We start from the raw sequence: 26,228 nt of genomic DNA on the forward strand, positions 1-26,228 counted from the left end.
CACAGCCGTGGTCTGGGTCGGGGAGCTCGTGGAATGGCGACTGGCGGCGGCGTTGGCGAATTCGCTCCCGGGAGCCGGCGGTGGCGGGGTCTGAGGTGTCCACGGAACCGGCGGGGAACCGCGCGACTGGACAGCGTCGGCGTTATGCCGCGCAGCTTCTAGAGCGTTGGCCTTCTCTATCGCCGAGCTTAAGGTAAGATCCGAGTTCTCCAGCAGCCGCTGGCGCATGTACACTGACCTCAGTCCCGTCACAAAGGCGTCTCGCACCAGCAGCTCCGCATGCTGTTCTGCCGTGAGCGTCTTGCAGTCACAAGCTCGGACGAGTGTCTGTAGTGCTCGGAGAAACTCAGCGCACGATTCGCCAGGCCGCTGTTGCCGGGTAGCTAAACGATGTCTTGCGTAGACGGTGTTCACCGGCCGCAGGTACTGTCGTTTGAGGGCGTCCAGTGCCCCATCATAGGTCGGCAGGTCCCGGATAAAGGAGTAAACTTTGGAGGAGACCCTCGAGAGTAGGATTCTGTGCATAACGGCGGGTTCAGTCGCACGAAGCTCCGCCAAGTACGATTGGAAGCATGCAAGCCAGTGTTCAAAAGCGAGAGCTGCGTCAGGGTCTTGAGGGTCCAAATCCAACCGGTCCGGACGCAAAACGGGTTCCATGTTATAAAACTTCCAGTCAATAAAATTGATGCACCATCAATAACTCACACTGAGACGTAGGCGAGATATCGGCTTTTATTGACTGGAAGAAGGAACCAGGAGTGAGTGTCTATCATACAAGGTCCTGGAGACTGAGGCCGATCTTCAGGCCGCAGGTCTCCTTTATACAGGGGCCTGTGGGAGGAGCCACAGGAGCAGTCAGCAGGGGCGTGTCCCGACAGGCACATAGTTCACCACAGAATCTAGACTAATTACTCAACCACAAATTTCTCAAGTGCCGTCAGATTAAGTGAAAAATTCTGACCTTAACCATGAAATTGTACCTGTTAGCCCATTAGATGAATGTGGGAACATTTCAAGAAATGGTCTTCTCAAAACGTTCCCAAATTCATTCAAGAATTTTCTAAATGCTTTACTTGTACAGTATAATCCTGTTTCAGTTTGAATGCTGCATTAAACAGTCTACATCTCCTACAAAAGGCAAGAACCATGACAGTCATCTAAAAGGCTGGATCAAAAGTAGGATTCAATGAGTAAGCACTCAAAATGCAGCTGTTCTTTCAACTAGCTTCATGCTTTGTAAATGACCCAAGACAAATTTTACCAAATTAACAGTAGATAATGAGATGTAGACCAAGAATGATTGTTTGGTGCAGCACATTGAGAAAACAAGTTTCACCTCATACAAAACTTAACATGTGCCACATCCGCAGAGTGTATAAAAGGAATAAAAATAACGAACAAGACTGACCACTGCCATTCAAAAATATTGATCCAGACAAGTTTGTCATTTAACTATATACATATATGTAACATATATATAAAATCATATATCATAGAGAAACAACACATTTCTCCAAACCAAGGTGTAAAGCACAGTAGTACACACAACACACGTGACCAACTGTGCAAAGCACTTCATGTTGGTTGAAGTTAATGCCTCTGGATAACAGTCATTTAGACAGGTTACTGTCACTTTTTTTGGCACTGAAATAGTGGTTGCCACCTTGATAACCGAGGGGTCAATGGACTGCTCCAGAAAGACACTGAATACGTCCATCAGCACCTCCATTAGCTGGGCTGCGCAGTTTTTCAGAACCCAACCTGGTATATTATCAGGCCCCGCGGCTTTGCATAGGTTGATTCTTGCCAGGTCTTCCACACCTCAGCTTCAGCCTGACAGACTGTCCGCTTCCCTGGTAAGAGGGGTGTTGTCCTTGCCAGCACTTCATTCTGTGCATCAAACCAAGTGGAGAAGACATTCAACCTCTCAGGGAGTGAAACTTTCTGGTCACTGACGCACAGAGTAGACTTATAGTCTGTAATCCTCTGAATTCCCTGCCACATGTGCCTCACATCCTTGGTATCGCAGAAGGGGCTGTAAATTCTCTGAGAATGCTCCCATTTCACCTTTCTGATGGAGCAGAAAAGCACACCTCTTGCTTCCTTAAGAGCTGCCGCATCCCCCATCTAAAGGCAGCACCACAATCCCTCAGCCGCGCACGGACCTCTACAGTAAACCACAGCTTCTGACTTGCCCACATCTAGATGTCTTTCTTGCCTGCAACATCCTCAGTACATGTCTCCATATAGGTGGTCACAGAATCCAGATATTTCTCAATGTTAACGTGGTTTCATAGGTAGCAGCCTCCAGTTCATATTATCAAAGCAGTCCTGCATCTTCAGGCCAAGTTTTCACCACCTTTAGAACTGGTTTGAACTGTTTGATCACTGGTTTGTATGCCAGAATTAACACTACAGATAAGTGCCCTGAGTCTAATGTGGGGTAGAGGGACTGCTTTATAAGCACCTGCTATGTTAGTTTAAGTCATGTCTAGTGTATTTTCTGATAGCAAAATCAACATGCTGGTGGAATTTAGGTAGGACTGATTTAAGATTTGCATGGTTTGAGAAATAGAATTGAACTCTATGCAATGCTTTGTCAATGAATCTAATAATAGAATTGCATGGTTTATTCCTGTACATATTTTTAAAATTATGAATAAAGATTATTTTGGTTAAAAATCTGTTAATTTTTGCTGAAAATCATACAAACTATTTGCAAGAAAATATGATAATAAAGCCTTGTTAGGACTACAAAACTAAATCATTTCTCGAACACCCATTTCCTATCAACTCTATCGGCGCCACTGCATATCCTCCTGTGCAGATACCCTCTGATTCCTTAAATGTTCTATTAAATGGGAAGTTACAGTTTTTAATAGTTATCTTTCTAAATATGGATTTTTTAAACTCTGGAAAAAAATCAAGATTTAAACTAGAGTAAAATCAAGTCACATCTTCAAGTATGGAACTAAATTTAAATCCTACTTTCCATTTATTCAGCCTAATCAATGCAATAGACTAGTTTTCAAATACCTGCAAATAAGATAAATACAAAGTTATGCATGTGTACTCAAAAACCAAAAACATGTTAAACAATGTCTCTATGCATACCAATCACAGGATACCAAATAAAATAGCAACTTGAAATTTTTGAGCTCAAAACTATGCTAAAATTCGTATTTCTCAAGTAAAATATTACTGATTTAAAGTGCCATTTACAGCTTAAATTATATCTTCCACATACCATGCAAGCTCCAATAAGGCAAACAAGCAGTAATTGTTTTCAATTTGATGAGGCACACTCCCATCTAAAGGATAACAGCAGGTTATTCTGTACGTGACAAGCTATATCACTGGTTGATGTAAGAAAGGGGTGGTTATTCCTAGATTAAAATTAATGCTCTTAAAGAATGGCTACATTGTATGAGCAGTTGTTAAACCCTCTAATTACTCTTGTATACGTAGGAAGGTACAGGATCTATAACCATACCACAGTGTATTTAAAGTCAGTAGCCTGACCACATGCCAAACTGAATGATTTGTCACCATGACAACCAGGTGAAACAAAGATGGTGGCCAATTCAAAATGTGTCCGCTGCTCAAAAATATACCACAACATATGTCGAACATCATTAGCAGCAGTGTCATTCAGAAACTAAAAATGTTAGAGGCATCTCTTGGACTGGGATTATTATTCAAAACCACTGAAGGAGAAGCTAAAGCAGGGAACTTCGAATACATTCTCTTTAAGCTTGTCCTCTCACTAATAACTTGCCTGCAATTAAACATGTTGAAATATTTGACAATTTGACAAATATTTGAAATATTTGACAATGCAAACCTAACCTATTCTTTTAATTCAATGACAACATACATAACAACTACCTTTGTTTCACTGATAAACTGCTTGTCACTTTCAATCATTTCAAATAGCTCCATAGACTTATCAATTCAGACATTATCAAAGCTGCACACCTGGCTCCCAAGTATCTGCAGCAGGATAAACGTAGCCACATACAAAAGAATTTAATCTTCAAGTCAAGATAAAAGTGACAAATCCTAATGACCAATCATTAATTTTATTTTGATTCAAACCAAGCTCTCTACAGCCAGTATTTCAACAAAATCAGCCCAGCAAACCTTTCAGAATTTGTATCTCCACGTAAAGCATTGAAAAGTTAATTCTGTTTCACAGCATGTTCCGCACGTTCTATCCTATTACTGACATACTGGAAATGTTTCAGAGATCATTTGTCCTGATATCAAAGCTCATGACCTTGACAATCTTTCCAGTTATAATAGAACTACATTATTTTACTGATCCCATTTTGAAACTTCAGCTTGAGCCAAGTTGCCCTAATTGGTAACTATTCAATTGGTAAGTCTATTTTTAGAATGCAGCAAATCAAGTAATCTGTAAGCCATCTGCAGTTTCAAGTACAATAGATAAGCTGCTTTTTACTATATACTTTAATGACAGAAGGAGGACAGAGAATTGAATATCCAATTTAGTTGTGTAACAATGAGTGCCATGGATTGGGATAGACATTACCAGGGGACATGAACTGCATAGATTAACTATGACAATAATATAGGATATTAGTACAGGAAAAAAGTTAGTGTAAGATCGGCCACTTCTGATCTTAAAAAAAATGACAAACTAGAATATTCTAGAGCACGAGACAAGCAGATAAGAGAATGCAAAGATGATCTGAGTATATACAAACAAAACCAAAACCCGATGAAGACTGCAGCATTAAGCACTCATGTTTTCCAGCACTCCTAGAGTACAAAGTTCTGTTTCACAAAATTCTGAATTCTCTAAAATGTCTAGCAAAATGATATTCATTAAAGGCTAACCTTGATTCAGAAATACTAAATGGGAAATCAGATCCCCAGTTAGCCTCGGACTACAGCAATACCTGTATGTCAGGCTGTTGTTTATTGATTACAGCTCAGCATTCAACACCTACATATCCTCAGTTCTAATCAACAAGATTTAAAACCTAAGTCTCTGTACATACCTCTGCAACTGGATTCTTAATTTCCTCATCAGGAGAGCACAGTCAGTGGAAATAAAACCCTCACTCTAACAGCTAACACTGGTGCTCCTCGTATCTCTCTAGACCCACAACTGTGTGGCTAGGCACAGCTTAAACAACATCTATAAAATTGTGTCAATGACACAACCACTGTTGACAGAATTTCAGATGGTGACAAGGAGGCACACAGGAGTGAGAAAGAATTATAACAAGAACTGGTAGAATACTATTGAACTCCCTGCCACCAGAAGAATCTCATCATTAGATGTCATCACATATGAAGCACCACTAGCGTTATACTGTTTACTTTTTGACTTGTGTCATCTATGCACCTTATTATTTGTTAATTTATTTGGAATATTAATGTGTTATGTAAGTTAGATGTACTATGTTAATTTATTTGAAATATTACTTTATGATTGTGTGTGAGTTATATGCACTGTATTATGCCCCTTGATCGGATGTTGTCTCACTTTGTGGTATACATGTGTATAGTTGAATAACAATAAACTCAATTTGAACTTGAGATCAGCTGGTTAAGTGGTGTCAAAAGAACATCAGTAAGACCAAGGAATGAATATATATATAAATATCTAAACAAGATTACTTTTTTATTTCCATCTTTTACAGTTTCAAAATAACAAAAAAGGAAAAAGGTCCGAAGCAAAAATTTGGGCACCCTGCATGGTCAGTACTTAGTAACACCCCCTTTGGCAAGTATCACAGCTTGCAAACACTTTCTATAGCCAGCTAAGAGTCTTTCAATTCTTGTTTGGGATATTTTCGTCCATTCTTCCTTGCAAAAGACCTAGTTCTGTGCGATTCTTGGGCAGACTTGCATGCACTGATCTTTTGAGATCTATCCACAGATTTTCCATGATGTTTAGGTCAGGGGACTGTGAGGGCCATGGCAAAACCTTCAGCTTGCGCCTCTTGAGGGTAGTCCATTGTGGATTTTGAGGTGTGTTTAGGATGATTATCCTGTTGTAGAAGCCATCCTCTTTTCATCTTCAGCTTTTTTTTTAACAGACGGTTTACTTCCTGAATTTGCTGGTATTTAACTGAATTCATTTTCCCCTCTACTAGCAAATGTTCCCAGTGCCACTGGCTGCAACACAAGCCCAAAGCATGATCGATCCATCCCCGTGCTTAACAGTTGGAGAGGGGTTCTTTTCATGAAATTCTGCACCTTTTTTTTCTCCAAACATTCCTTTGGTCATTACAGCCAATAAATTTTATTTAACTTCATCAGTCCACAGGACTTGTTTCCAAAATACATCAGGCTTGTTTAGATGTTCCTTTGCAAACTTCTGATGCTGAATTTTGTGGTGAGGACGCAGGAAAGGTTTTCTTCTGATGACTCTTCCATGAAGGTCATATTTGTGCAGGTGTCACTGCACAATAGAACAGTGCACCACCACTCCAGAGTCTGCTAAATCTTCCTGAAGGTTGTCTGCAGTCAAATGGGGGTTTTAATTTGCCTTTCTAGCAATCCTACCAGCAGTTCTCTCAGAAAGTTTTCTTGGTCTTCCAGACCTCAACTTGACCTCCACTGTTCCTGCTAATTGCCATTTCTTAATTACATTACGAACTGAGGAAACGGCTACCTGAAAACCCTTTGCTATCTTCTTATAGCCTTCTCCTGCTTTGTGGGCATCATTTATTTTAATTTTCAGGGTGCCAGGCAGCTGTTTAGAGAAGCCCATGGCTGCTGATTGTTGGGACAAGGTTTGAGGAGTCAGGGTATTTATAAAGCTTTGAAATTTGCATCACCTGGCCTTTCCTAATGATGACTGTGAACAAGCCATAGCCCTAACAAGCTAATTAAGGTCTGAGACCTTGGTAAAAGTTATCTGAGAGCTCAAATCTCTTGGGGTGCCCAAACTTTTGCATGGTGCTCCTTTCCTCTTTTCACTCTAAAATTGTACAAAACAAAAATAATACACTAATCTTGCTTAAAATGTTGAAAAGAATGTTTCATCTTTAACTTTATGGCTTTTGGAGATCAGTTCATCTTCTACTCACTTAACTACTCACAGTAACAGAAATTTTGACTGGGGTGCCCAAACTTTTGTGTGTGTGTGTGTGTCTGTGTGTGTGTGTGTGTGTGTCTGTGTGTGTGTGTGTGTGTGTGTGTGTGTGTGTGTGTGTGTGTGTGTGTGTGTGTGTGTGTGTGTGTGAAAATCTGATCACATTTTAAGTCATATTTATGCAGAAATAGAGAAAATTCTACAGGGTTCACAAACTTTGTAGCACTGCTATATGTACTGTGTTTTGCACCATGATCCAGAGGAACATTGCTTTGTTTAGCTGTATACTTGTGTCTGGTTGAATGACAATAAAATTGAACTTGAACTTTAGGTCCAAATGGTTTTTCCTTGATCAGATTCTATCCCTCATGACTTCCATGGAAGGTCTAAATTGGCAAGAGGAACATTAGTAATATTCTCACTCTTTCTACTGCCTTTGCAACAATGTGATAACAGGGGTTCATGATTTAGGCTTCAAGAATAAGTCAATGCCCAGTACCACCCTAATCTATTTCAGTAACAATTTCCAAATGGCCTACTCAGTGCACAGCTTAGAAGAAAGACAAGTCAAATCTTTCTGGTTAACAACATAACGTGAAAACCACCAGTTGCCTGTCTACTGAATATCATACACTATCCTGACTTGGAAACACAGTCTTTCCTTCACCTTTACTAATTCTAAATATTGCATACCCACCCCCAAAAGAATACTAAGGGTGTATTTTCAGCAGAAAGACTAATGCATCTCAGATCTGTTCAAGGTGAATTAGAGAGTTAATAATGCTAGTCTTGATAGTAATGCCTAAATTTCCAACTCCCACCCCCAACCACAACAAAAAAAATCAAAAATTAGACAAATAGTCAAAATTTGGAGTTTAAGGTTTTTTTCTGGTTGAAAGAATGCTCAAAATGCCTGAACTGGTGCACAGGCTGCAGTTAATGATAAGGGAACAGAGTTGATAAAATATATCAAAAACAAAGAATCTGGCAATTAGGTTGTCGTTAGCAGAGAATGTGTGACATCACTTGATGCAAGACAGACACTGACAAGCACAGATGATCTCTGTGCAATAGAGATGTTTGGAGATAGAATTAGAAATCATAAGCACAAACAGGGAAGTTGGTCTTATGCCAGCATGTTCCTCACAAACAGAATCAAAATTATTATCACTGACGTACAAGGTGAAATTTGTTGTTTTGTGGCAGCAGTTCAATGCAAAGACAAAATCTGTAAGTTACAAAAATAACAGTGTAAAGGAATAATAAGGTAATATTCAATGTTAATGGATCATTCCAAAATCCGATAGTGGAGAGGAAGAAGCTGTTCCTGAATTGTTGAATACAGGTCTTTGAATGCACATTAGTTTTCTAAAGGTGCAATAGAAAGGATAAAGGATAAATCTACAAAAAAAAAACAAAAAACAAAACAGCTAACTGTCCAAGGGCACGAGGAGCAAATTGAGGTCACCGAGTGTGGAACAATAAGGGAAAGTGCAAAGCAATGATGATAATGGAAGCAAGAGCAGAACATTATAAAACTTAAGCTTACCAAGGCAGGAAAAGGTAGATTAGTCAAATAAAGGTCATGTATTGTGTAGCTTCTACTGGCTATCAGAATTCAATTGAGGTTACGTGAACTCACTCAAGCAGAGGAAAGGAATATGTACTTCATAAAAATTTACAGTTTCAATTTGAGGAAAGGTTGAGGCTATTAACCAAATATTTTGGGAAAATATGACTACGGATAAATCCAAAGCATCTGGTAACTTAACAAAACAGAGCATTAAGTGTTTGTTGAAGCATGCGAGGATTAACTGGAACTTACCACTTGACTCAGCAGGGCTTTACAAGGTATTGCTAAGAACAAGTATTTAGTTTAGGATTGAATGACTCACTTTTCCAGAAATAAGAGCAGAAATAAAGGCCGCCTGGTATTATGCCAAGTTGTGAAGAATCCCAAAACCAATCATTTGACTGCACTGCAATTATTTATGCATTACTGGGATTGCAACCCACAAGTATGTCTTTGGAAATGACACTCAAAAAGATGTCTCAAAGTTGATGAAAACACTACATGTAGACATCATAATTCATTGCAGAGGCGTTCCAGTAACTGCTTCTAGCTCTTATTTAATACAACTGATATTTTTTAAATTACACCATTACCAAAATCAACAAAATTTAAAGCCATAAATGCAAAAAAATGGACAAGCTCAAGTTTTAAGTGTGAAACATCACCAAAGTGGTAAATTATATTAGTCAGCTTCACTGTGGGACTCTCTGATAACATTCATCAACCTCCATTAATTATAACTGATCCTTAAACAATGTAACTATTCCATCATATAAGACTATTCCTGAAAGCCTTTAAGTTCAATATCATTTGCAGTGGTAAGCATGAAATGTATGTTGCAATAAGTAGCCTTCAAATACCCTCATTCATTAGATAACAAACATGAACCAGTCACCTGAGGTAAATATAGTTGAAGGCATTCTGAGTGGTTGTATCACAGCCTGATATGGAGCCACTAATGAATAGGACAAGAGACTGCAGAAGGTTCAGCCAGTTCCATATGACAGGTACAACCCTCTCCTCCAACAAGGACATATTCAAGGACTGGTGCTTCAAGAAGGCCGTCTCCATCATTAAAGACACTCATCAATCCACATTGCTACCACTGAAGACACCCACTTAACATTAGTAACAGCTTCTCCACCCTCCCCACCATGCATGAGAGTTCTGAATAGTCCATGAACACCCCCATTATTCATCTTGCAGTAATTTATGTCTTGCACTCTACCACTGCAAAACAGCAAATTTCATGCCATTTTTCAGTGATAATAAACCTGATTGATTCACCAATGACCTTGACTCTAGTCTCAACCCTTCCCCTCTCCTCTTTATACTAGCTATCCCACTTAGTTCTGATGCAAAGTTTTAACTTGAAATGTTGCCAATTCCTTCCAACCCCACAAATGCTACTCAAAATGCTGAGTTCTCCCAGATTCCAGAATCTGCAATCTTTTGTCTCTCTCAATGCAAAAAATGCTGCAAATACTCTAAAACAGACCACAGAGATAGAGTCAATGCTACAGAACTGGCCAATGCTGCGACAAACCAGGAAACAGATGCTCAACATCAAGTCCCATAAAGTGTCAAAACAAGAGATTGGATGCTATTCCTCTGGTTTATGTTGGATTTCATTGGAAGAATTAGAGGGCAAAGGCAGAGGTTGGAGTGGGATGGAAAGCTGAAATCATGCTTACACTCTTCTTAACCAGTTTGCAAAGCACACTGTTTTGTAGTATGTATTTGGTTTTCTAATGAAGGGAAGATAGCATTGTTAGTCCCAAATGGAGTCTACTAATTCTGAAGTAAAACAAATAACTCACATTCATTTGGATGCTAGGAAATGTAATAAAGGGCAGGTATCATATATCGTGCATGATAGCTACTGTGAGAAAAGGAAAGGATATTGGTAGAACTGCAAAAATGAACCAAGAAAGCAGGGTAGGTATACTCCCCTTAGAAAGTTGAAAGGGTTGGTGAAGAGGATATGCCTGATGGTGCCATGGACACCTACCATTATCTGAGGGATCCAAGTTGGGAATCCCTGATCTAGAGGTTGAGAAAGAGATAGTATGAGTCAACAATGTGTAGGTGAAAGTGACAGCCAGGTGGAAATTGGCAGCAGAGGCAATGAAACCTTACCAGAGCTTGGGAGCACAAGAGCTGTTACTTGTGGTGAGTAGTGCCAGATTTAAAAAGCAAGTGGGGCAGATTAGGACTTTCTGCAGAGCGTAAGAATGCTTGGGTTATCAGACTATTGGCAAAGGCCAATAAATAGTTAGGGTTTAAGCAGAGCGGGTACTGTGGGAGTGGGACAGCGTTGAATGAGGGGATATAGTTCAAGAGGTTTTGACAAGAAGAGGCAGGCTTGATGGAGGTTTTTGTCAAGATTTTCTTTATTAGTACCCAGGTAGAGAAGAGAAATGGATCCCAAGGCAGTAGTGTGCTCCTCTTGCAAGATTTGGGAGATCTGGGGGACACCTAGTCACCCTGATTGCTATGTCTGTGAGAAGTGCCCCTGGCTGCAGCTCTTTACACACCATGTCAGGGAACTGAATTTGGAGCTGCATGCCCTTCAGCTCATTTGGGGAATGAGGAGATCATAAATAGGAGCTACAGGCAGGCGGTCACACCCAAGTTCCAGGTGGCAGGGAGATGAGTGACTGTCAAGGGGCAGGAAGGGTATAAGCAGATGGTGTAGAGTATTCCTCTGGCCATTCCCCTCAATAATAAGCATACCACTTTGGACTTTGTTGGGGGGGGGGGGTGGCCTGCCAGGAGAAAGCGACTTCAATCAGGTTTTTAGCATTCTGTCTGGCTCCATGGCTCAGAAGGGAAGGGTTGAGAAGAGGAGAATGGTGGTAATAGAGGAACAGACAGGAGATTTTGTAGGAGTGAAAGAGATCTCAGATGGTATTGTTATGAATGTACCACAGCTCTGAGGGGCCGAAGGGGCGGGAGCAGCCCCCTCCTTCCGGAGAATCGCAAGAGCACTATTAATTCGGGTCTCGACCCAGGAAAATGAGAGACAGTGTAACGGTTTTGGCCATTGCTGTTAGAGACACCTGTGCTAAGTGCATGACCCTACTACGTGACAGCTACCACGGATATGGACACCCTCGGGCAATGTGGGGGTGGGGATTGCATCACCCTACTTTGATGGACATCTACAACTCTGCAAGTCAAGATAAAAGGGGACTGCAGGAGGCAGTACCCCAGAGACACGCACCAGAAGGACTCGATCGCTCAGCGCTCCCGTGATAGCTGGAAGCCATTCAAAAGCCACGTGCACTCCGTAACTCCGTAAAGCCTGGGGAGCGGGTGGCTGATGATACAGAGAAGGATTTCGAACTAATAACAGGAAAACAACGCTCCCCTGATTCAACAGAGTTGCTTCATCAAAGACCCGGGCAAGTTTTTCCGTTTCTCCTCAATCTCTCTAAAACACGTGAAACCCAGCGATTCCCCAAAAAGACTGAAGCCTGCAGACTTCTGAGTGACTTTTATATTTCCAACGGACAATATATTATCCCCTAGACAACAGTCGAGATGATTTCTTAATGATTATTGCTAAACCCACGCTTTAGATTGAGTTTTGCCGATGTATATGTTCTGAATGTTTGTATTAACCTTACTTTTGTGCCCCCCTTTATGAATAAAAACGTTCGAAAATTGTGCCATCAGACTCCAACAGACCTCTCTATCTTTGCTGGTAAGTTTTCCAGTTACGGGATACGTAACAACTTGGGTTTCTCGTCTCGGGATTTGACACCAAATTGGGAGGCCAGTGAATCGGGCTTGTAAGTCCAAAACTTGAATCTGGTTACGCGGGTCGCCAGACGGGAAAACAGCAAAGATGGACGTGGGTGAATTTATGAAAAACCCAACTGTGGGGGCGCTAGAGGCGGCCACCAAATCAGACTTGTTAAATTTATCGAAGGGGTTGAACCTCGCAGGAGAGGTCGTCCATGAAAAAGCGGGATGTGCGAAGGACCATAACTCAGTATTACATTGGGAAGAATGTGTTTGAAGCTGAGGTATTGGAAGATATCCCTGAAAAGGTACCATCAAGTGGGATGGTTCAGTTAGAGGTGGAGAAATTAAGGTTGGAACATGAAATTAAGTTAAAAGAGCTGGAAGCGGCTGAGAGGCAAAGACGGCATGAAATTCAGCTAAAGGAGCTAGAAGCAGTCGAGAAAGAGAAAGAACGGGCCGAGAAAGAGAGGGAACAGGCCGAGAAAGAGAAACAGAGGCAACATGACTGGGAAATTGAGAAGATGAGGAACAAGCGAAGAGATCAAGGGTTAGACTGAGCGGAGCGGTTTAATGTTAGTAGGGAGTTGAGATTGGTGCCCCCGTTCAAGGAGACAGATGTCGATAGTTATTTCTTGCTTTTTGAAAAGGTGGCAGTAAATCAGAAGTGGCCAAAAGAGCAGTGGGTGGCGTTGTTACAAAGTGTGTTAAAGGGGAAGGCCCAACGAGCATATGCGGCATTGCCCCTGGAGGAGGGAGACGCGGAGAATTATGCTGAAGTAAAGGAGGCCATTCTCCGGGCTTACGAATTAGTACCTGAGGCCTATAGACAAAAGTTTAGAAATTTAAGGAAAGGGTGGAATCAAACGTATACCGAGCTAGCCCATGAGAAGGGGGTGCTCTTGGACCATTGGTGCACCGCGGAAAGGGTGGACGAGGATTATGGGCTTCTCAGAGAGTTACTTTTGATTGAGGAATTTAAAAGTTGTGTTCCGGAGGAGATCCAGATGTATTTGAACGAGAGGCCGACTAGGTCCGTCGCAGAATTTGCTAGGTTCGCAGATGAATATGCCATAACTCACAAGACAAAGTTTTCCTCGACAAAAAGTTACCCGAGAGACCGTGGGAATGGTAGGGAAAGCCCACCGGCTATGGCAGAAACTCAGCTGGGAGCTAGCCGGAGAAGTGAGGATACCAGGCCAGAAACCTGGAGATTTCCTGGTTTGACCTGTTTTAATTGTGGAAAGGTGGGACATATTGCATCTAAGTACCCCACTCCAAGGAAGGAGCCAGAAAAAGGGAAAGCAGCTATCCCTATAGGATGTATCGCCTCAATCGGAAAATCGGCGAGAGGGCCCCTGGTAGATGGAGTACAGGAGGGGCGTGAGACATTTAGTTCCGAAGGAACTGTGTCCCTGGAGGAGGGAGGCCCACAAATTCCAGTACGGACCTGGAGAGACAGTGGAGCTGAGATATCATTGATTAGCCGTAAAGTGCTAAGTTCAGACCTCCGACGGGAGAGGTAGCCCTGAGAGGCATAGGAAAATGTACCGAAGTGGTACCCTTGCATAGGGTCCTTCTAGATTGTGAGTCGGGACCAGTGGAGCTGGGGGTCCTGCCGGAGTTGCCGGGGGAAGGCGTGGATGTCCTTCTGGGGAACGACCTAGTGGGAGGGAAAATGGGAGCAGCCATGAAGCTGACAATCCAGCCTGCAAGGATTGAGGCCCCTCCCTCAGATCTGAAGATATACCCCACCTGCGCGGTCACTCGCAGCATGTCAAAAAAGACAGCTGAGAGAGAGAGAGCAGTTTAAATCTGGCTGGTTTTGATTTGGCCGACACGTTTTTACCGACTCTGTACCAGCGAGGGTTCGAGGAAGGTAAACCGGAGAGTAAGGAGGGGAGAGAGAGTAAACAGGGGGAGACAGACCTGCCCTTAGCCAGACGAGAGTTTGTACGGGAACAGGAAAGTGACGAGGAGCTGATAGCCTTGAGAGAGTTGGTTCTTTCAGAGACCGAGGTTGAAACTGAGCCCGAAGGTTACTACCTAAAGGAGGGTGTGTTGATGAGGAAGTGGAGGCCCCCCAAGGTGTCAGTCGATGAGGACTGGGCGGTGATATATCAGATAGTAGTCCCGAAAGCGTATCGGGACGAAATTTTGAACTTAGCTCATAAGGGACCGTTAGGTGGGCATTTGGGAATAACGAAGACAGTGGATCTGGTTCAAAGAGAGTTCTTTGGCCAAACCTGAGAAAAGAGATTACTGAATACTGTATACCGAATACTGTAAAAGGTGCCATACCTGCCAAATGGTGGGTAAGCTGAACCAAGTTATCCCTAAGGCACCCCTCCGACCCATCCCCGCGTGTGAGGAGCCTTTCTCCCAAATCATTGTGGATTTTGTGGGACCCCTACCTAAAACTGCGAGGGGGCGGCAGTATATCATGACCATGATGTGTGCCGCTACACGATTTCCAGAGGCTGTGCCTCTGGGTAATATTAGGACCGCTGTGGTGGTGAGGGCCCTCATCAAATTCTTTACCACAGTGGGGCTGCCTAAGGAGATACAATCGGATCAGGGGAGTACCTTCACATCTAATGCATTTCGGCAGATAATGACCCAGCTAGGGGTCAAACAAATTCTAGCCTCCACGTACCACCAGGATTCCCAAGGGGCGTTGGAAAGGTTCCACGCTACACTAAAGACCATGCTTAAAACTTATTGTCAGGAGAACGTTCGAGACTGGGATGAGGCTTTACCCCTTCTGTTATTTGCCATCAGGGATACAGTCCAGTGCTCACTGGGGTTCAGTCTGTTTGAGCTCGTTTTCGGTCACAGGCCCAGGGACCCTCTAACCCTCCTGAGAGAAAGGTGGTCTAGCCCAACCGTTCGTTAGTGTGATCGACTATGTTCTGAAATTCCAGGAGAGGCTGCATGTGTGTTGGCACTTGTGTTGGCGATACAATATTTCGAAGTATACATTTGTCCCGCGCAAAAACCCCTAGTGGTCTATACCGATCACAACCCGTTGGTATTCCTGGCCAATATGAAAAATAAAAACAGGAGGTTATTGAGCTGGAGTCTGATGCTGCAGGAATTCGATATTAAGATACAGCACATTAAGGGGAGTGATAATGTGCTAGCGGATTGTTTATCTAGATGCTGAACTACGTGTATAACTGAATGGCTCTGTAATTAAAAGAAAAAGCTTGGGTATTGTGTTAGATTAAAAATCCTGTAAGACTCTGTACAACTCCGTTTTTAACCGCTGGTAAAGAACGTTTTTTTTTAGAGGGGAGGTGTTATGAATGTACCACAGCTCTTGAGGGGCCGAAGGGGCGGGAGCAGCCCCCTCCTTCCGGAGAATCGCAAGAGCACTATTAATTTGGGTCTCGGACCCAGGCAAATGAGAGACAATGTAATGGTTTTGGCCAGGGCTCTTAGAGACACCTGTGCTAAGTGCATGACCCTGCTACGTGACAGCTACCACGGATATGGACACCCTCGGGCAATGTGGGGGTGGGGATTGCATCACCCTACTTTGATGGACATCTACAACTCTGCAAGTCAAGATAAAAGGGGACTGCAGGAGGCGGTACCCCAGCGACGCACCAGAAGGACTCGATCGCTCAACGCTCCCGTGATAGCTGGAAGCCATTCAAAAGCCACGTGCGCTCCGTAACTCCGTAAAGCCTGGGGAGCGGGTGGCTGATGATACCGAGAAGGACTTCAAACTAATAACAGGAAAACAACGCTTGCCTGATTCAACGGAGTTGCTTCATCAAAGACCCAGGCAAGTTTTTCCGTTTCTCCTCAATCTCTCTAAAACACGTGAAACCCAGCGATTCCCCAAAAAGACTGAAGCCTGTAGACTTCTGAGTGACTTTTATATTTCCAACGGACAATATATTGAACCCTAGACAACAGTCGAGATGATTTCTTAATGATGATTAATGCTATACCCGCACTTTAGATTGAGTTTTGCCGATGTATATATTCTGAATGTTTGTATTAACCTTACTTTTGTGCCCCCCTTTATGAATAAAAACGTTCGAAAATATTGCCATCAGACTCCAACGGACCTCTCTATCTTTGCTGGTAAGTTATCCAGTTACGGGATACGTAACAGTATGCTGCTCCTAGGTACTTCTCAGATTGTGTACACAACATTCTTAAAGGGGAATGTGAGCAGCCAGAAGTCTTGGTACATAGCGTTGCCAATAAACATAGCTAGGAAAAGGAGTGATGTCCTGAAGAGGGAATATAGGAAGCGAGGTAAGAAGCTGAAAAGGTGTCAAGGGTAATAATCACTGGATTGCTGTCTGTGCCACTTGCCTGAGTGGACAAGAATAAGATGATATGACAGATGAACGTATGGCTGAAGAATTGGTACGAGTGCAGGGTTTCAGATTTGTGGATCATTGTAATCGCTTCCGGAGGAGATATGACCTGTACAGAAGGGATGGGATACATCTGAACTTCAGGAGGACTAATAACCTTGTGAGCAGGTTTGCAAGAGCTGTTGGTGAGGGTTTAAACTAGGCTGGCAGGGGTTTTGGACCAAATTGATAGGTCAGAGGATACAGCAATTGGTGTAAAAGTAGATGCAACTTGAAGACAAATTGTGAGGAAGAATAGGCAGTGAATAGGGCTTAACTGTAGTCAGTTGGATGGATTGGAATGTGTCTATTTTTTATTAACTCAAAAATTCAATTTTAATTTCAAAATTAAAATTTTCAAATTTACTGCAGCAGTTATATTACTTTCCTTGAGACACCAAACAGCAAGATGTGATTTTAAATAGAAACAAAACCACTTGCATTAATAATTTTCCATGCATTAAGCTATATCAGTAAATGTTAAATTTATGTAAGTTGTATCAGGAACAAGAGAGATGACTAAGAAAATGGATCAGTACATGGAACTACACAATGTGGCCATTACTGAGACTTAGCTGTCACAAGGGCAGGAAGGGCTGCTAGAAGTTCCAAGGTTTTGATGTTTCAAGAAGGACAGGGAAGGAGGTAAAAGAGGTGGGAGAAATGGTATTGCTAATCAGATAAAGTCTAAAGGCTGCAGAAAATGAGAATGTTGTGCAGAAACTGTCTACTGAGGTACTGTGGGTAGGAGTCAGAAAAAGAGGTGCAATCTTTGTATTGGGAGTTTTCTATAGACCCCTGAATAAGAACAGAGATATTGAGGAGCAGATTGAGAGACAGATTTTAGAAAAGTGTAAAACTAACAAGGTTGTTGTCATAGTTGACATCATCTTCCTTAATATTGACTGGCACCTCCTTAGTGCAAAAGGTTTAGATGGGCAATTTTTTTTGGTGTGTTCAGTAAGGATTCCTGATATAATATGTGAACAGGCCGACTAGAGAAGAGACCATATTGGATTTAGTACTTGGCAATGAATCTGGTAAGGTGAGCCTATGGGTAAGCATTTCATAGTGACCAGAATTCCCCAAACTTTATCATAGCCTTGGACATCAACAGGAGCAGTATGTATGGGAAAGTATTTAAATTGGGGGAGGGTGAATTATGATGCTATCAGGCAGGAAATTTCGGAGTCTAAATTAGGAAACTAGGTACTCCTGGAAATCCACAACAAATGGGTAGGTTCAGGGAACACTCACATGGGGTTCCAAATAGCTTTGTCCCATTCAGGCAGAGAAAGGAGTTTAGGGTGAAGGAACCATGGATGACAAGAAATATGGAATTTCTTGGAAAGTCAAGAGTGATAAAGGTTAAGGAAGCAAGGCTCAGAAGGAGTTTGAAAGTTATAAGGTAACCATGAAGGAACTGAAGAAGGGGTTTGACAGCTAGAATGAACATGGGAAGCAATGTTCCCTCTAATTTGTAATAACCAGTGTGCACAAAAATATTGTGCTGTGTAATTTTTTGCCCAGTGACAATAACATGTGTGCAGTGAATTTTTAAATAGAAGTAAACCTTTTGCATTGCAACAATACACGCAGGTAATACCAGTTTCTGTATTGTACACAAATATTTCTTGTAACTGCATGTTCCTAACCTCACAGGTTTTTGGTGTAGTATTTTCTACTGTTTCATTAAACCATTCCACTTTAAATGACCTAGCAGTTCTTTTGCACTTCATGGCCCTTTGCTTCTTTGGAATTCAACATAGTGAATCAATGACTTCCTCAATAAAAACAGTATAAATATGCCAGTTCTAAAATCTGCAGACAAATCATTGTGAACTCCACATTGAGAACACCATCTGCATCAGAAACCATAAAAGGAAATGTGATTGTGTACGATCATGAAATATACTTAACATGCCAACAAGACAGAGGGTGACAACAATTTAAATTCCTTTGTATGCTAGTAGCAAAAGATGTGCGCACACACAAACATACACAGGCACTCCTTAGAGGGAACACTGATGGGAAGGCCTTGGTGAGTGGATTTAAGAATAACCTCAATGTGTTGTACACACAGGTGAAGCACAGGTGGATGACTAGATTGAGGGCAGAACCAATCAGGGATTAAAAAGGAAACATGTGCCTAGAATCGGAGGATGTGGGAAGGTTCTTTGCTTCAGTATTCACTAGTGAGAGGGATCTTGATGAATGTGAAGTCAGTGCAAAGCAAGCTGATATGGTGGACACAAAATACACTGCAGATGCTGGAGTAAAAGCAACACACACAACACGCTGGAGGAACTCAGCAGGTCGGGCAGCATCCATGGAAATGAACAGTCAATGTTTTGGGCTGAAACACTGACTGTTCATTTCCATGGATGCTGCCCGACCTGCTAAGTTCCTGCAGTGTGTTGTGCGTGTTGAAATAGTGGAACATGTAGATGTAAGAATGATGATGTGCTGTAACTGATTAAGGATAGTCAGACTGGCTTTATGAAGGGCAGATCATGCCTCATGATACTGACTGAATTCTTTGAGGATACGACAAAGCACATTGATGAAGGTAGAGCCGTGGCTGTGGTATATATAGATTTTAGTAAGGCATTTGACAAGGTTCCCATTGGTAGACCTATTCTGAATGTCAGGAAGCACGGGATACAGGGAAACTTGCTCTGTAGATTCAGAATTTAAGGACTCTTTATCTTGTTATCTCATGCTCATTAGTTACTGCTAATTATTTATATCTGTTGTCCATTGATCCCATTTACAGTTTCTGTTCTACAGATTTGCTAAGTATGCTCACAGAAAAAGAATCTCAGGGTTGTATGTGGTGACACACATGTACTCTGATAATAAATTTTACTTTGAACTTTGAGAATTGGCTTGCCCGCAGAAGGTTGATGTATAGTAGATGGTGCGTATTCTGTCTGGAGGTTGGTGATTATGCAGTGATCTGTTACAGTATCCCAGTTCTTTGTGATTTTCATAAATGACTTCGAAGAGGAAGTAAAAGAGTCTAGCTCGTAAGTTTGCTGATGACACGAAGATTGGTGTGACATTGTACATAGTGTAGAAGGTTGTAGGTTACACAGGACAGGACAGAGATTGGCTGGTTGAGTGGTATCACAACAAACTTTCACTCAATTTCAGAAAGACCAAAGAACTGATTGTGGACTTCATTCAGGAGAAGTCCAGGGAACACAGCAGTCCTTATCAAGGAGTCAGCAGTTTCAAGTTTCTGGGTGTTTCACATTTTTAGATGAAAACATCTCTGAAGTTCTATCCTGAGATCAGTATATTGATGCAATTACAAAGAAAGCATCCCAGCGATATGTTTTATTAGGAGTGTGAGAAGAATTGGTATGTCACCAAAGACTCAAGCAAATTTCTAGTGGTACCATGGAGAGCATTCTAACTGGTTGTAACACGGTCTGGTACAGAGGGGTCACTGCACACGATTGGAAAAAAGATGAAAAGGTTTGTAAACTCAGACAGGTCCATCATGGCCAATAGAAGTGGTAGAGGCAGGTTCGATTTTATCATTTAAAAAAAAATTGGATAGGTATATGGATAGGAAAGGAATGGAGGATTATGGGCTGAGTGCAGGTAGGTGGGACTGGGTGAGAGTAGGCGTTCGGCACGGACTAGAAGGTCCGAAATGGCCTGTTTCCGTGCTGTAATTGTTATATGGCTATATGGCCACTAGCCTCCCCACCACTGAGGACACTTTAAAAGGAGATGCCTATAAAAGGAAGCCTCCATCACTGAGAACACCCACCACCCAGGACTATTTCTCACTATTTCTAGACAGAAGGCATAGGAGCCTGAAGACATGTTTTGTAAAGAGCTTCTTCCCCTTTGTCAAGAGATTTCTTAATGGTCAATGAGGCCATGAACATTACCTTATTTAATTTTCTATTATATATTTCTTATTGTAATTTATCCTACATTTTATGTATTCCACTGTATTGCTGCCACAGAGCAATAAATTTCACAATCTGGGTCAGTGATACTAAACCTGTTCTGATTCTGATGCAGAGCTAGGCTAAGAAGTGGCAGATGGAGATCAATCAGGAGAAGTGTGAAGCGATACACTTTGGAAGGTCAAACTTGAAGGCAGGGTACAGGATTAATGGCAGGATTCTTAACAGTGTGGAGGACCGGGGGATCTTGGGATTCACATCCCTGGATATCACAAAGTTGCTACATAAGTTGACAGGGTGGTTAAGAAGGCGTATGGTGGGATGGCCTTCATTAGTCAGGGGATTGAGTTAAACAGCTTTAATGTAATGTTACAGCTCAAAAAACCACTGCTTAGACCACATTTGGACAATATTGTTCAATTCTGGTCACTTCATTATCAGAAGACTGTGGAATCTTTACAGAGGATATTTACCTGAAGAGTATGTCTTATGAGGATAGGTTGACCAACCTAAGGCTTTTCCTCTTTGGATTGAAAGTGAATGAGAGGTGACTTGATAAGATGTGTACAAGTTGCTAAGAGGCATGGATAGAGAGGATAGCCAGTGACCTTTACCCCAGGGTCTAATGGCTAATACAAGGGGGCATAATTTTGAGATGATTGGAAAACAGTTTAGTGGAGATGTCAGAGACAGTTTTTCCCCAAATTCCACAAAGGGTCTACCATAGCTCAGACATGCAGGTTTCCTGATTTGAATCCACGTCAAAACCCTGTAACTTAAATTCAAATTTTTCTCACTCCACAGATACTGCCCATTCTCCTGTGTACTTCGCATTCCTTTTTATTTCAGTTTTCCAGTAACTGCAATGTTTCTAATCTATATTTTCTCTCCTGTTGAAATATCCCCCAATCAGTCATCTGCCATTATGCTGAGAGAATTCCCTTGTGGAGTGCATCCAGTGCCAAGTCACCAGTGGCTCAGCTGTAACAGAAGAACCTAAACAAAACGGTAGAGACAGACAATTCAGCACACATTTGACATTCAGTAAGATTATGTCTGATCTTTTAACTTGGTGCACTCTGCAAAGCTATTCGCATATTGACCAATTCTCCTTAATTTCCAAATATCTATTTATTTCTATCTTGAAAATAATAATTTGGGCCTCCACCGCTTTCCAGGTTCAAGAACTTCAAAATTTCACTACTGTGTTTAGCAAAGTTTAGAAAGTTCAAAGTTAAAGTAACTTAAAGCAACTCAATAAATCCAATAACCATAATAGAATCTACAAAAGTCAAGTCCTCAATGGTCACACACTTGAGTTTGTGATATCATTTCTCTAGCAAGCCATCAAGTTCCATACCAATTCTGTTCTAGTCAGATAATTCCCTATCCTTCTCAACTGAGGGTAGCTGGCATAGATCAGTGAACTGCTGCCTTATCAGTCCAGCCTGCCAGGCTCAAGCCTGGCCTCTGAAGCCATCTACATTTGGTTTGAATGTTCTCCATGTCCGAGAGGTGACTGATAAGTTCATGGCCTAAGGTAGAAGGAGTCAATTTTAGAAAACCTAGCACATTTATTTTTCAACATAGTCCCCTCCTACACGTATACACTTAGTCCAGTGGTCGTGAAGCATGCGGATCCCTTCTTTGTAGAAGTGATTGATAATTTTGTGGCCTAAGGTAGGAGGAGATGAGTTATGAACTATAAAGAGAAGCACTGTTGACGTTTCGGGCCGAGACCCTTCGTCAGGACTAACTGAAAGGAAAAATAGTAAGAGATTTGAAAGTAGTGGTGGAGGGGGAAATGCAAAATAATAGGAGAAGACCGGAGGGGGTGGGATGAAACTAAGAGCTGGAAAGGTGGTTGGCAAAAGGGATACAGAACTGGAGAAGGGAAAGGATCATGGGACGGGAGGCCTCGGGAGAAAAAAAGGTGGGGGGAAGCACCAGAGGGAGATGGAGAACAGGCAGAGTGATGGGCAGAAAGAGAGAAAAGAAAAGGAGGGGGGAGAAAACTAAATATATTAAGGATGGGGGGAGTAGGGGCATTAACAGGAGTTAGAGAAGTCAATGTTCATGCCATCAGGTTGGAGGCTACCCAGCCGGTATATAAGGTGTTGTTCCTCCAACCTGAGTTTGGATTCATTTTGACAGTAGAGGCAGCTATGGATAGACATATCAGAATGGGAATGGGACATGGAAATAAAATGTGTGGCCACTGGGAGATCCTGCTTTCTCTGATGGACCGAGCGTAGGTGTTCAGCGAAACGGTCTCCCAGTCTGCGTCGGGTCTCACCAATATATAAAAGGCCACACCAGGAGCACTGGTCTTTCACAGCTACCTGGACTATTCCTCTTCCCACCCTGTCTCTTGCAAAAATGCTATCCCCTTCTCACAATTCCTCCGTCTCCGCCACATCTGCTCTCAGGATGAGGCTTTTCATTCCAGGACGAAGGAGATGTCTTCCTTTTTTAAACAAAGGGGTTTCCCTTCTTCCACCATCAACTCTGCTCTCAAATGCATCTCTCCCATTTCCTGCACATCTGCCCTCACCCTCATCCACCCGCCACCCCACTCGGGATAGGGTTCCCCTTGTCCTCACCTACCACCCCACCAGCCTCCAGGTCCAACGTATAATTCTCCGTAACTTCTGCCACCTCCAACGGGATCCCACTACCAAGCACATCTTCCCCTCCCCCCCTTTCTGCTTCCCACAGGGATCGCTCCCTACGCGACTCCCTCGTCTACTCATCCCCCCATCCCTTCCCACCGATCTCCCTCCTGGCACTTATCCTTGTAAGCAGAACAAGTGCTACAGCTGCCCTTATACTTCCTCCCTCACCACCATTCAGGGCCCCAGACAGTCCTTCCAGGTGAGGCGACACTTCACCTGTGAGTCAGCTGGTGTGGTATACTGCGTCCAGTGCTCCTGGTGTGGCCTTTTATATATTGGAGACCCAATGCAGACTGGGAGACCGTTTCGCTGAACACCTACGCTCGGTCCACCAGAGAAAGCAGAATCTCCCAGTGGCCACACATTTTAATTCTACGTCCCATTCTGATATGTCTATCCATGGCCTCCTGTACTGTCAAAATGAATCCAAACTCAGGTTGGAGGAACAACACCTTATATACCAGCTGAGTACCGATGGCATGAACATTGACTTCTCTAACTTCTGTTAATGCCCCTCCTCCCCTTCTTACCCCATCCCTGACATATTTGGTTGTTTGTTTTTTTTCTCTCTCTCTGCCCATCACTCTGCCTGTTCTCCATCTCCCTCTGGTGCTTCCCCCCACCTTTCTTTCTCCCAAGGCCTCCCATCCCATGATCCTTTACCTTCTCCAGCTCTGTATCACTTTCGCCAATCACCTTGCCAGCTCTCAGCTTCATCCCACCCCCTCTGGTCTTCTCCTATCATTTTGCATTTCCCCCTCCCCCCACTACTTTCAAATCTCTTACTATCTTTCCTTTCAGTTAGTCCTGACGAAGGGTCTCGGCCCAAAATGTCGACAGTGCTTCTCCTTATAGATGCTGCCTGGCCTGCTGTGTTCCACCAGCATTTTGTGTGTGTTGTTTGAAATTCCAGCATCTGCAGATTTCGTCGTGTGAGTTATTAACTTCAAACTTTCTGCATTATCACTCAAAGAGTTGAACTGCATGTGCATGTAACGAGAGCATTTTGGACCTGCAGGGTAATTGATCAGTTCGTGCCTAAGGTAGAAGGAGATGAGTTATACAGCTCTTTAATTACATACATGTGCAGTTCACCTCTTTGAGTGAAAATGCAGGAAGTTTGAAGTTAATAACTCATCTGCTACCTTAGGCCAAGAACTTATCAATCACCCCTCGTAGCTGGGGAAGGTAGAAGTCACAGGAGTAGGTTTGATAATGTTGATGAGCAGGGTTTCAACTAGCTTGGTAGGGCAATACAAAGCTGAGCAAAAATTCAGAACTGAGAAAAGCAGAAATGGAAACTTAAGGGCTCTAAAGTCAAAGCAAATAAAAATTGGAAAATAGAGAAAAAGGAGTCTGGTTGTGTTTAATAGTTTACCATATACTACCCAAAAAATTAATTTTCTTAGAAGTACTTACAGTGAATACACAGAAATAAAACCAATGAAAATGTGCACACAAATAAATATACACAACCAGTGAGCAAAAGACAACTGTACAAATATAAAACATAAAAATAAAATAGATAAATAATAAACATTGGGAACATTAGTTGTTGATAACCCATCTGTTGTGTAATGGCATCAGCACCAGAATTCAAGGCAAGTGGTCCTGGGTTCAAATCCAACCAGCTCCTTGCATGCTTTCCACCTGTGCTGGGTTGAGCGTTGAGCTAGCAATTCAGCCTCGTAAAAAACAGCCAAGTTCTATGAAAACAGCAAAAAAAGTCACACGATGTGCCACAAGGCGTGCTTGAAAGTGAGTCCATTGCTGATGGAATCAATTCGGTGTTGGGGTGAGTTAACTCTGATGATTGCAGAATAATAACTGTTCCTGAACCTGGTGGCATGGGACCCAAGGTTCTTGTACCTCCTTCCTGATGGCAACAGCTATAAAAGGACATGGCCTGGATGGTGGGGTCTTTGATGATGGATGCTGCTTTCTTGCACTCCTTAAATGTGCTCAGTGGAGGGGAGGGTTTTACCCATAATGGACTGGACTGTTATTATTTGTATATATTAAAAAACTTCAGTACCCAGTGGGCAATGTGAAGGGTTCATGCAGAACCAGAAGCCACAATGATAAGCTGACTGTGTGCACTCAGTGTTGAGCAGCAGCTCAGTAATAAAATGTTCAAATGTAAACTCACACCAAGTTTATTAATAACAAACATAAGAGTATCCACTACTTTGTGTAGGCTTTTCCATTCCATTCAAGGGCATGATAGTTATTGAGACAGGTTATCACATTCTTTTGGTAAGAATAAAACCTGCCTGAGGAAGGTGGATACCTCAGTCTACAGAAGATATCAGTAAACACTCCAGCCAGTTGATTAGCAAAGGTCTTCAGTATTCAGCCAGGTACACTTGGGCAAGATAGTTTCCGTGGGTTCACCCTTCTGAAGGATGCTTTCACGTCGGCCTCAAAGGCTGAAATCACAGGGTCATTTGGAGGCTGCTGGGAGTTTTTCCAAGGTGCCTCCATGTTCTGTCAGCTAAAGCATGCTTAAAAGACACTGAGCTCATTATCTGGGAGTGAAATCTTGTTGTCTCATAAGTCATTTGGCTTTACTTTGTAAAGCCAAAGAGGTGATAGTATTCAGGCTTCAATTATACTAGTGCCAAAAAAAAACATGGTAACCTGCCTCAATGACTATCATCCACTGTGCATCCACTGTCATTAAGTGTTTTGAGAGGCTGATCATTAAATATATTAACTCCTGCCCAAGAGACGACTTGGATCCACACCACTTTGCATACTGGAGCAACAGGTCCATCGCAGATGCCATCTCATTGGCTCTTCACTCAAACCTGGAGCATGTAGGTAGCAAAAGTGCATACATCAGAA

The 26,228-nt window shown here is 42.5% G+C and overlaps 1 protein-coding gene across 3 annotated transcripts in view; it reads right to left on the reverse strand.

Annotated features, from left to right (window-relative positions):
- eps8a (epidermal growth factor receptor pathway substrate 8a) overlaps positions 1-26,228 on the reverse strand; it is a 260,490-nt gene that overhangs the window by 190,922 nt on the left and 43,340 nt on the right. The window lies entirely within an intron of this gene.

Source organism: Hypanus sabinus, chromosome 13 (genome assembly GCF_030144855.1).
Source record: "Hypanus sabinus isolate sHypSab1 chromosome 13, sHypSab1.hap1, whole genome shotgun sequence".
In the NCBI taxonomy this organism is placed as follows: Eukaryota; Metazoa; Chordata; class Chondrichthyes; order Myliobatiformes; family Dasyatidae; genus Hypanus; species Hypanus sabinus.